A 12,865-nucleotide genomic window follows, 5' to 3' on the forward strand; every position below is an offset into this window, starting at 1 on the left:
CCATGTGGAACCTTAAACCCTTTCACCCTAGGTTTATTCCAGGCTCAGAACACCGTGTAGGCCCAGTGAATTCTGCTAGATTAAGAGATCTAAGCTGCTTTTCCTTTTCTTTTCATCCTGGATCATGACAATTTCTAAGATAGCATTACCCAGCATCCCAAGCTATCATATCTCCTAGAAGGAAAAACGACTCCTCCAAATAGAAAAGCAAAATTTTTTAAAGATTCATTAGAGATCACAGATGGAAGAGTGCAAACTCTGGAGTCTCAAACGAGTTAAAAGCCAGACTCAACCCCCTTACCAGTTTCCTCATCTGTAAAATGGAACACTATACATCTCTCCCAGAGCTGTTGGAAGGAATGAACAAAATGATGTAGCCATATCCTCTCCTCCTTGTTCAGCCTCCCTTCCTGGGGATGACCGTATTAGCTGCTGCCCCAACCCATCCTGCCCGCAAAGGCTGTTCCCAGCATCCTAGATGGGAATTACCATTTACTTAATACCCCGTAAATGTCATTCCTATGTACTATCACACTACTCCCTCCTTTTTTCATAGCATGTTTTCCTCTCCACGTGACTGGGAAATCCTGAAGGGCCAGAATTTTATCTTCTTTTCCCATGCCTGACAAACCAGCACACATAATTCCTGCCAACAGCAGGGACTTAATAAGTGCTTGTTTTATGAATAAATGAAAGATAAATATAACAGTGACTCTGAACCAATCAAAAAGCCTGATAAGAGAAAAAAATAAGGACAAGAAAAATATTTAAATCATGATTTAAAATTTTTTTTTTAATTTAGAGTCTTTCAGAAAACAAATCCTAATTTTAGAGTAGTTTGTAAGTTAAAAATTGGTATAGTTGCAGATTACTAAGCCCTTGTCTTTCGTTATTTTAAGGGTGAATATAATCAAAAATATAAAAGAGAGGGATTGAGGGAGAACACACCCGTACTTCAGGTGATGCCGTGGCCTTTGTTCTTCTACCCTCTGGTCAGAGCAAACCAACCATGCGAGGAGCCTGATGAAGAGACAAGCTCTTTAAGTATCTAAGGATAAATGTGAGAACCGCCCATGAGGAGAACATCAATAAGTTTTTTGCAAAATCCCTGTTTGCTCTGTATTTAAGCAATCTCCATTGTTATCCTGTCACTTATATAACTGACATAAAAAAATTTCTCCTTTAAATTTAAGAACAATTTAAGCTCAGTTCCAAACAAAATTTATCTTTGCAGGTGAATATATATGCTTTTATTGGTCAAAGATGAAATCCATGTTGCTAAACACATTTCCCTTTCTCTATGAGCCGCACAGAAACAGAGTGAAAATTGGTGTCCACTGGTTATCTCACCAAGAGTCTGGACACCACCTCCTCCTCCAACTGCTTCGACTGACTTGTTTTTATTCCTAATTACTTCCCTTTGTTTCATCTTGTATATGGAAGTCAGGCATAAATATAGGCAAATCATGTGTTAAACAAAAGAGAAAATTATTAAAAAGTCATTCCTCAAGACTCAGATCTACGTTTAAGCCCCTCTGTTAGACGCTGTGTATAGTTTCTCTCTTGATGATCTTATTTGCACTCAAGGAGATTCCAGTCTACATGCCAAACCCCCTCTCAAGTTTTATCTCCAGCCCGCGCCCCTCTGCCGCTTCTAGAGCTGTACCCAGCAAGTCTCCACAACTGACTACAAGACATCTCCACCTGGATGTCTCAAAACAAACCCCAACATTTCCAAACTCATAATCCCTCCCCCCATAACTGGTGCTACTCCAGTGCCCCGAGTCAGCACAGTTAGCACCCTGTGCTAATGAGAATTGTCAAATGGCATCAAGACAGCAACCAGTACTTACCGGGCACTTCCTACCTACCAGCACCAGGCAAAACACTTCACGTGTATTAACTCACTTAGTACTTCAAAACAACCCTATCAGATGGGCAGCAGTTACAAACGAAGAGGCCAAGGCACAGAAAATGCTTCACATATTCCATGAGACACATATAATATGTATCATGTCATATATCAAATGAGTACATATATTACATGCTAAGGATGAATGTCTTCTAAGCTCTCATAGCACCTTCTTTTCAGTATTGCCCTGAGGAACGCTTTTCATTTATATCTTTCTACCAAACAAACTGCCCACTAGGGTAAATGGAAACCGTGACAGTTTTTGCTCACAACTGTATCCTCAGTACCTGGCATCTGTAAAACCTCAAAAAATATCTGTCGAATATTCTTGAATGAATAAATGTGAGGATTAATTAACTTAAATAAGACAATAAAGTTCAAGAACCTGGTTTATAATTAGTTAGCTCCCTTCATTTCTGTATTTTTTAAAACATTAATCTATTGATACATAATTTATATACAACAAAATGCACCCATTACAAGAGTAAAGTTTGATGTGTTTCTGACAAACACACACAACACACAAGCCATGTAAATACCACCAAAAGCAAGATTAAGAACATCTCTGTCATCCCAGAGCCTTCCCTCACACCCAGTCCCAGTCCATCCCTACCACTGCCAGCCCTGGACAGAGGCTGCTCTGCTTCCTGTCACACTATGGATTAATTTGGCCTGATCTACAATTTCATGTGGAAGCATACATCGTGCACTGTTTTGTAACTGGCTACTTTTGCCCAGCATGTCTCTGACATCTGTCCCTGTTGTGTGAATCAGTAGCAGTTCATTCTATTTTATTGCTTAGTGTTCCACTACATGAATGCACTATGGTTTGCTTATCCATTCACCTGGTGATGGAAATTTGAATTGTTACTGGTTCGAGGTCATTAACAACAAAGGTGCTACGAACATTCCTCTACAAGGCTTTTGTGAAAATACATGTTCATTTCTTAGATAAACATCTAAAAGTGGACTTTCTGAGTTGAATGATTAGCATATATTTAACTTTATAAGAAGCTGCCAAAAAAAGAAGAAAAAAAGAAAAAAAAAAAAAAAGAAGCTGCCGAACTGTTTTCCAAAGTAAGTATATTTTATATTCTCATTAGCAAGATACTTGAGTTCCAGCTGTCTCCACCAACACTTAATGCTGACAACCTTTTTATTTTTGCCATTCCAGTGGATTGCAGAGGTCTCTCACTTTCCATGACTAACATAGTTCAGGATCTTTTCACGTTCTTATCAGCCATTTGTATATCTTCTTTTGTGAAGTTTCTATGCAAATCTTTTGTACAATTTTTATTCAGATCTTGTGCCCTTTTAAAAACTGAGCTGACCTTACGGAGTTGTAGGAATTTTTTGTATGATCTTAATGCAATTTGAGGTGTGTGTGTGTGTATATATATATTTTTTTAACATATCTTCTGTGTCTTGACTTTTTTTTAATGGTGCTTTTGAATAGATGTTTTCAATTCTGATGTCCAACTTATCTATTTCTTTTATGTGATTTGTCGGCAACATAAGAAAAGTGTGCCTAACCCCAGGGTCACAAGGATTTATCTGGCTTGGAGTTCAGAGCTTCTTGAATTTGCGTTTATAGTATTCAACAAATTTGGAAAAAATTCATCATTTTCTTCAAAAATTTTCCTGCGTCTATCTCCATTTTTCTGAGATAAAAATGGCATGTGTGTTAAACCATCTGATACTGTCCCTCAGGTCACTGGGCTTCCATTCATTTGTTTTTTTTTCAATTGTTTTTTCCTCTGTGCTTCAGTTTGGATACTTTCTTGCTACAGCTTCTGACTGACCTTTTCTGTAAGGTAATCTGCTATCCACTTCATGAAGTGAATCTGTCACTTTAAATGTATTTTTCAGCTTTATAAGTTCCATCTTTGAAAAATTCTCTTTCCTCATTATGTTCATGTTTTCTGCTAAATCACTGAGCATACTTATGATTCACAATGTTCAACTGTTGATCACTGGATTTTGTTGGCTTGCTTTTAAGAATGTTGTGTTCTGTTCTGACAGTCAGTTAAGTTACCTGAGGTTCTGCATGTTTCATTCAGGGCTTGTTTTTATACTTTGTCAGGCTAGGTACAAAGCTTTACTCTGGGGCTAATTTAGCTCTACTGCTAAGATCTGGCCTTCTGGGGAGTCTACAGAATGGCCCGGGGACTCAGTAAGGTATTCATATGCCTTCCAGCCCCATGAGCTTTGGCAACTGTTCAGATTACAGCTCTCTAGTCATTCTTTACTGACCTTCCTACACAGATGTGGGTCTTCTGTCTAGCTCCATTCTCTCTGCCAATCTGACCTGCAAATCTAGCCAGATAAGCCTTCCCCAACTCCAGTCTCCTCAACTTAGCAAGACCAACCCGCTCTGCTTGGTTTCCTCTTCCTAAACCAGAAACCCAGAGGGACTGGAGAGCTCACTTCATTTGTGAACTGTCTCTCAGTTCTTGTGCTACCTCTGTTGTCCCATAACTGGAAGCAGTTTTTTCATACATTTCATCCAGTTTTCTAGCTGCTTTATGGTGGGAAAGCAAGTATGGTACCAGTTATTCCACAGGGGCCAGAAACTGAAGTCTCCTCTAGTTTTGTTGTATGTCTTGTTTCTGGGTTTTTGCTTTTGCTATCTAATTGCTCTATTTGTTTCTATGTAGAGAGATTCCGCCACAACCTCCCAGCTTTGCTCAGCCCCATGTTTTAACATTTAATAGGAAACAGGACTAACAACAATGAACATGAGAAATGTAACAAGTCAGGCTGAAAAACGGTAGTAACACTATGTGTGTAAAGAATGGAGCACACTTGCTTTGGTAATAAGGGGGTAAATGCTCATTTTTGTTTAAAAAAAAAAAAGAGGGATGTAGCTTGAATAAATGTCCCACACATTCATATATGTGTCATTAATTTGAAAATGTATAGCATGCTATCATAATTGATAAAATACAAATTCATTTAAGTGCATTAATAAAGATATAACAACTTGCCATCATTAATATTTCCTCAATCTAAAATAATTATATATCACACAGAACCCAAAAGAGTTTCGTAACTTTTTAAAAAAGGGACAATTTCTAGAAAGCAGTTTGTCAATATTTATCAAAAGTCATGAAAATGGACACACCCTTTGACACAGCTATTCCAACTCAGAGAAGATACAGGCATAAACATTAAATTATTTTAGAGAACTATCATCTCTTGGGAGTGGCTTATAGATGTTTTCATTCTTTCTACATATTCCTGTTTCCTGAATTTTTAATGATGAATTACTACATGTAAATGCCCCCAAAACCCACACATACTGAAAAAATAAAAAAGTAGGGCAGTATCCTCACACTTTAAAACATTGAGAAGTTTAGAGACAGTTAAATGGCATGGTAACAAAGAACCTTGGATATAAATACAAAAGAGAAAGGCAAAGCTGGTAAGTCGTAGCTGTGTCTGCAGCATGAGATCGAGGTTAGTAAACAGCCTTTTCCTCTCACTGGGAGCTACAGCCAGAGAAAACCCCAACGCCAGCCTCAGGGAGCACAGTGCAGTGAGTGGCCAGACGCTGCGCTGAGAACGCGAGGACCTGGAACCCAATCCCAGTTCCGCACACCACTGTCTGCGTAAGTTTCTTCATTTGTAAAAAAAAAGAGGATTTGATTATCATATCCAGAATCCTTTTTAGCTCTTATATTCCATAAATCTATATTAGGTAAGGCCCAGGACTTTTGTTTTTTCTTCTTTCTTCTTAAGTCCCTCAAGTAAGTCAGGTTTCAGAATCACTGCAGTAAAGCAGGCATTTCCATGATTATACAGTGAGTTACACAGTGACTATACAGTGAGTTATATGGTAAATGTTACAAGAAATGGCAGATATTCTTTAATAAGATGGCCAGATGTCATATCATCATTATCAAGAATCACACTTGTTGGTTCTATAATGCAGGAATGATTTCTGCAAGTTTTTGCATCCTTTCTATGGCAGTTTACAAACTTAAAAAGTAAAAAGCAATATAATATATGAAATCAAGTACGGAACAAAACAAAATCTGGGTAAACTATTGCTTTGCTCAAGAAACGAATAATTTTATTTCATTTATGAAGGACAGAATATAGAGAATTTTAAATGCCCTACATACAAATAGTAGGTGGTTTTGTGACCACAGTGTAGAGTCCTGATTCATTCCCAAAACTTGAAAAATTTTTCCAGCTCTCAAAAAACTGCTCTAGGTGATAGAAGGCTGAGTAACTCACAAAAACATGCCCCTAGTCCTGGTTCTTTCTTGGAAATAAAACTCAAATCTCCCTTTCTACACTGTCATCACTACCACTGTCCTTTGTCTGAGTTTTTCTGCCTTATCCTCACAATCTCTCGGACCTCTTTATCCATCTTTACCTCAGGCCTGCCTTCACCTCTCTTTCCTACTTGCCTCTGCTCCAACAAGCCATTTTGCACAAATCAACTTCTCTTCCTATTTAAACCAACTCAAACCTCCCATAACAAAAAGATTTTCCCAACTAAGTCCAACCATGCACCAAATCCATCAATATAATCCCAGACTACTTCTCCCTCAAACTGTATGTCCATTTAAACCCATGTAATTGACTGCATTCATGCAGACATCTATTTTATGAGCCTCCCCCCTATATAGCTCTGGTTTGACTGTAATTGCTTTCAATTTAGGGTCATCTCATTCATCTCACCAAATGTTTTTGGTGCTTAAATTCCCAGAACTGTGGTAGAGAAGAAAAACAAATAAAATGTACTCCCTGTCTTGAAGGAGCTTACAACTGTGTGTGTGTGTGCAGGTCTCTGTAAGCAGATAGGTCTGTAAGTGCAGGAAGAGGTGGGGGAGAAACAATGCACATGACAAGATTCAAAAAAGTCAAGTCAGAACTTGACTGGAGGCGTAAGAGAAAAACTTATTCAAAATTTTAAACACTTCTATCTCATCTGACTGCAGTAAGTTTTTTTTTTTTTTTTTTTTTTTTAAGCAGTAACAACTCTTGGTCAAAATGGAAGGAAGGAAAGGAGAGAAGGAAATCCTGGATCCAAAGCTCTGAGGCTGTTTGTTTCATTTACTGTATCACCCACTCCTGCGAATTTGAAGACTATGAATTATCTTCCCACTACAAGTGATATGAATGTAAAATAGAAACAGTAAAGCAAAAATTACCACAAAAACACAAGAGGTGGGGATAATGAATCCAAACAGACAGCTACTAGCATTTCTTTTGCGAATAGAGGTATGAGCCTAACCCAAGAGGGGGGTAACCACACAAGAGCACAGCACCCCAGGAAGTTCCAGCACTGATCGGCTTTTAATGCTTTCAAGAAACCAATACTTTGACCTCTGAAATGCAACCACCTTTCACAGTAAATTAAATTTCACAATGAAAACTGAAAGTAGTCTACATGCAAAACAACCTCCCTTTGAGTCCCTGAGAATACCAAGCTGTTTACTATAGTGGCTCATTTCAACAAGTGCAAGAAGCCACACCTCAGAGATCCGTGAACCACCACACAACCTTCCAGTTGTGGCGCACCAACTTTTAACACAACTGATCAGTACTGTTAAAAAAAAATTTGCCACAATCCATTCATCTTAAAAAGCTGCCACATCCTTCCCCCTAGAAATGTTTAACACCCCACAAAATAAAAAGTAAATTTCCTCTCTGTTAAAATTCCAGCCTTCAAAACACCAGCCTCTTAATTAAGGGGATTGTAAGAGGCGCTTGCTCACAATGAAACTTGTTTAAAGGTTTCCAATAACAATGGGGGATTTTACCTTTCAATGAAGACTTTCGTGATTCACACGGAATGAAATTTTACAATGATCAGGACCTATAACTTATTTAAATAAACCTTAACTTTTGTGTTGTTTTGTTTTTAACTGAAACAGTATGTATAAGTGCTCAACAACCCTACTAAGGATTACTTGAATTTCAAGCCATAAACATAATTAAATATGAGACAACTTAACCTTTAAAAGGATGCATTTTATAAACAACTGCCTTGTTTTTACTTTCCAGTTGGCTAGAAATAAATTTGTAAAAGCCAAGCCTTACTTTTGCACAGATGCCTATCATAAAAACAGAAACATGTTAGGGAGGTTAACAACACATAATAATATGTTTTTTTTTTCTTAATCTCTTGCAATTTCTGGTAAACTAGCTGAACTGGCAGACACAGCCAGGAGGGCACTGTACACCTATTACTGAGGAATCATCAGAACTTTCTGAGCTCCCAGGCCCTTCCTCTCTGCCACAGGCAACCCAACACGGACCCAAGGAGCAAACAATTCATCCCATGTCAGGGAACCCCCTGAATCTACACTCATGGCTCCTGAAAGGTTACTTCCCTTTTCCTCTGGTATTTTATGTGTCTGGACCACAACACCACGGTCCAGTAGAAGGTGCTGATCTCTCTAACACAGCGTATTCTAGCCTGAAATTCAACAAGCCAAAGACTTTAAAACAAGTTCGTTTTCCCCAATTCGTCACTCAAGTAAGCATGAGATCCTGTTTCCTGGTAATGACAACCATTTACTGAACATGCTATGTGATAAGCACTTCAATGTGCTAGTAATTTGGTACTTGATTCCTTCAAAGATGTTACTGCCACCCACACTTGCAGATAAGAGACGAGGTAATGAAATTACTTCCCCAAGGTCATAGAACTAGGGACTATCTACATTTTACATGCTAGTTTATTAAAATACTACTCTTAACCTCTATATCCCCAACATCCAGGAGTGGGCCTGCCGCTAACAAGCCCTTAGGTATGTGTACAATAAATAAAGGATGGGCACCACATGGGGTGTTTTACAACCAAATGGTACCTCTTCTCTCCTCCAGGAGGAGTTTGGAAATGTCTGGGAGCTTTACAGCATTTCCAGTGTGGAGGCCACTACCAGCACTCAACAAATGGGAGCCAAACAAGGGACAGTCCTGTCCAAAATGCCAACAGCACCCAGAGAGAAACACTGAACTACAGGTTGGTTCATAAAGAAAATCTTTCACGGTAAAGTCAATCCACCTGTTAACTAGCTTAACTTATGAATAACTTCCTATTCATTGATAGCTTGCTTAAAACATCTCAAGACATATCAATCTCTTTCTATAAAAAAACATTTCTGCATTTACCTAGAATTCTATTTTCAAATAAACACACACCTCATTTTAGATACAGAGCTAATGCTCCATTTTCTATTCTATATAACCAAAGCACCTCTCCTTCACTGCCTGCCTGGCAGTGAACTCAGTAAATGTACAGCAGATTTACTACACATGTGAAACAGAATTCTCCTTTGTTATCAAGAATATAGTTTGCAATTTCTACTTCCAAGGATCACTAACGTTAACAGGAAATTTTAGACTGCCCTGGTTCATTGCCTGAGCTATCTTTCCAAGGGCATGAAGCTAGTGGTTTTCTACTATGTCTTAAAAACACTGATGACATGAGAACCAATCATGAATTAATTTGTAATTAAAATGGTATAAAATTTCACATCTAAAAAGGTTTACTTGGTCAGATAGACCAGAGTATGTACAAGCACAAAATTTAACTAGGAAGTACTTGGTCAGAACCATAGCTAGCCCCAAGCAGACTCAAGTTTAAAAAAGGAAGACTGTCCACTTGCGGACTGGTGGACCCCAAGGAGACCCTTCGGCAAAGGCTTGTGTTGGCATTCCAGTTTTGCTCTTTGGTGGATGCAGTTATTTCACAAGTTGTGGAAATAATTACAGAATCAGATTTTTGAAACCCAAAGGTTTCTTTTTAGATTATAAAAACAAATGTAAGTGTGGCTCCTAAGACTAATATGCCAAAAAATGAAAACGAGGACTTCCTGCCCAGTTTTAGAAGCAGAATTACACTAACCACCTAGCTCTCAGCATTTACTTTTGTCAGATCCCGAGTACTGTTTCCTTAGATTTTATCTAGTTTCTGCAAGATACACCAAAAGAGAAAAAGATTCGGGAGTTCTGAGACACAAACCTGAGGCTTGTCTTAGGCACAGTTTGAGATGTACTTGTTGCCAAAGAACCGTGATTGACACCCTCAGCGCTTTATGCCCACCTTGTAGCTCATTATCTCCTCCAGCTGAACTGTAAATGGAACAGCTTCACTCAGACTAACAGAAAAGCAGTTTTTAAAGCACTGACCACCACTGCCAAATCCCTTTGGAGCTGTCCTACTCAAAAAAGTTCACCAGAAGTGCTGAATCCAAGATTACAGTGCGCTAGGAGAAACTCACACTTCTCTCTAGCTGGGACTGTGCTACGCATTGGGCAGGTAATCAGCAGTCAGAAGATGGTGGAAGTTACGCCAGACTTGGACAAATCACTTTGTCTCTAGGTCCAAGGGTCTAGACAGGTCCCTACTGATACAACGAATGGCATTTTATCTACTTTCTCTCAAAGACCTGGGAGAACAAAATAAACACGAAAGGTAGCCCCTATGTCTATTGTTCAATAAAAATTATTCTGGAGTAGATGACATTACCAAAGGGTGAGTCTGGAAGGCCAAAACAGGTTTTTGTAAAGGAGTCTCCCATCAACCCCCAAATGCTCCAGCCTCCCCTCAAATTTCAGGACTGCACAGGAGATAGTTAAAACCACCCTCAGTGAATGGTGCAAGCAGAATCTAATCAATCTTTCCTGCCCCAACTCCTTAGCCCCTCTAAAGGTGAGTACAGTTCAACATTCTCCTTAATTCCACAGCGGAGAGATAAGGCACCCTGCCTTCAAATCCTTCAGTGGCTCCCCACTTTTTACAGGGAAGTTTACATTGCTTTGACAGATCTTGGCGGGATTACAACAATGTCCTCCTGAGGTGGTCTTCCCCTCATTCACTTTTGCACCCTCTACATTCTCAGCAAAAATTTCTTTTCAAAACCCGCATCTGACTCCCTTTGCTGCCTATCATTTTCACTGGCTTCCCTCTGCTTTCAGGATCAAAGCTCGGCTGGCCCTGACCCCAGCCTTCCCCCACCTGCCTCTCTCCCTCACTCCCTTCCGACTCAGCCATGCTATCCTCCCACAACTTCTCAAAAGCTTTAGTCCTCTTCACATCCCAGGACATGGATATATGTTGTTCCCTCAGCCTGGAATGTTTTCATTTACACCTTCACATCTTTTTCAGCCTCTTTTCAGATGTCAGCTGGAAAGTCATATTTTCCAAAAAGCCACCTTTGAACCTTCTATAAGGACCATATATCCTTTATCAACTCTTTCACACCACTATCATTCTTTCAAAGTACATTTCACACTTGCATGATTATTAACATCCATCTCCTCTGCTTGACTGTAAACTCTATGAGGACAAAGACCCTAGCACCTTGTACCTGGTGTATAACTCAACATATATTAGTTGAATGAATAAGTACATGAATAGCATTCAAAACTCTTTATTACATGACCCCAACTTTATTTCCCACTTCTCTGCAATTAAAAACCACCGCAAACCTGGACTTTTGGCTCCACTAGACACATTCTTTTCCCTCATCTTCAGGCCTTCCAATCCTGTGGCCTTCCCTGCCTAGAAAGTTCTCCCTCACTTTTCCCCACCTGTTCAAATCCCAGCGGCTTGCCAAGACCCAGCTCCAGTTATGTTTCCCAGGGTATTTCTTTATAATGCCAGTTCATACATCTGTCCCTGCTCCACAGTTCTGAAGCCCTTAGTATTCTTTTTGACAATCACACACAAACTTAGTGCTGCAATGTGTCGCGTGTGTGTGGCTTATCTCCCCAACATTTGTCCGAACTCCTAAGGCTCAACTCTTTACATCTGACTCTTCCACTCCCAGAGCAGTCCTTGGTACTGAGCTCTCACTGAAATACTTGATTTTTTCTTAACATACCAGATTTTTCCTCTGAAAAGAATATAGGCTTCTTACTTCTGTTTCTCAGGTGATTCAATTTGTCCGTGTGACTCTCCCCTCAAGTTCCTTTTCAGAGATTTCTTGCCTACACTCCCCCATCGTAATAAAAAATGGTTTGAGCTCTCTGGATTCTTGTTTTTTTCCCCTGCCCACAAGGACCCTGCGTCCTCTGTGAGGGGCTCCTCGACCCATTAAACTGTCATCCTCCACTCGCAAGTGCGTACACCCAGCAGAGGCCCTCGCGCTCGCTGTGACCTCACACACACACACCCCACCACCACCCCAGATCCTCATCTGGGCCACTTTGTCACCGTTCATCCCCCTCAATCAAGGGAGCGGGGATTTGCTGTGACCCCCTACCCCAACCCAAGGAGAAATGTCCTAGACCCGCAGTGTTTTTTCTGCCTCTGCCAGAGTTCCCTTAGGACCCTTTCTTTTCCCTCCTCCCAAGACAGAACCTAGGCCTAAGGTAGCGACGAACGGGCGCGGAGAAACCAGACATAGCCACCCACTCGGCTCCAACGCCACAGCCTCGGCCCCCTCGCCCGCCCCCATCCCTCCCAGGCGGCGACCACAGCGCAAGCTTCGGCCTGGCCGGGACTCCCTATGGGGGTAGCCATCGCTCACTGACCCAGGGAAATGTCAAACGAGGAAGTGGCAGAAGTAACAGGTACGGAAGCGGACAGCTTGGCAGACGTTAACGGCTCAGCGCTCCATCTTTCCCCGACCTAAGCTCCGGCCTCACGGCTTCCTCGACCCCAGCGCCCACGGAGCGAGTCACGTGCCCACCGGAGCAGTCAGCTGACCGCGGCCCGCGCCGCTCCGCCTCCGCGCGCGCCACTGCGCAGCCGCCGCGGCAAGCTCGCCGAGGAGGGGCGGGGCTGGGAGGCTCCGGAGGAGCCAAGGAGACCCGGGAGACGGGGCAGGCGGCCGCTGTTCCGGGGTGGGTGGGGCTTCCGCTGCTCCCGGCGTCCTGGCGGAGTCTTGTCCGCCGCCTGTGAATTTCACTGCCACAGTCCCTAAGGTTACCCCATTTCAGGTTTCTGCGGGTCCGAATCTTTGTCTCTAGCCCCTAAACAGG

General features: G+C 41.1%; 1 protein-coding gene across 1 annotated transcript in view; it reads right to left on the bottom strand.

The window, feature by feature from the left end:
- The window catches only part of ATP6V1C1 (ATPase H+ transporting V1 subunit C1), a 42,255-nt gene extending 29,663 nt beyond the window's left edge, over positions 1–12,592 (bottom strand). The window contains exon 1 of the mRNA XM_006192828.3: positions 12,416–12,592. The gene's annotated coding sequence lies outside the window, so the exon portion shown is untranslated. The remainder of the gene's footprint in view (positions 1–12,415) is intronic.
- Positions 12,593–12,865: the final 273 nt, after the last annotated feature.

Source organism: Camelus ferus, chromosome 25 (genome assembly GCF_009834535.1).
Source record: "Camelus ferus isolate YT-003-E chromosome 25, BCGSAC_Cfer_1.0, whole genome shotgun sequence".
NCBI lineage: Eukaryota > Metazoa > Chordata > Mammalia > Artiodactyla > Camelidae > Camelus > Camelus ferus.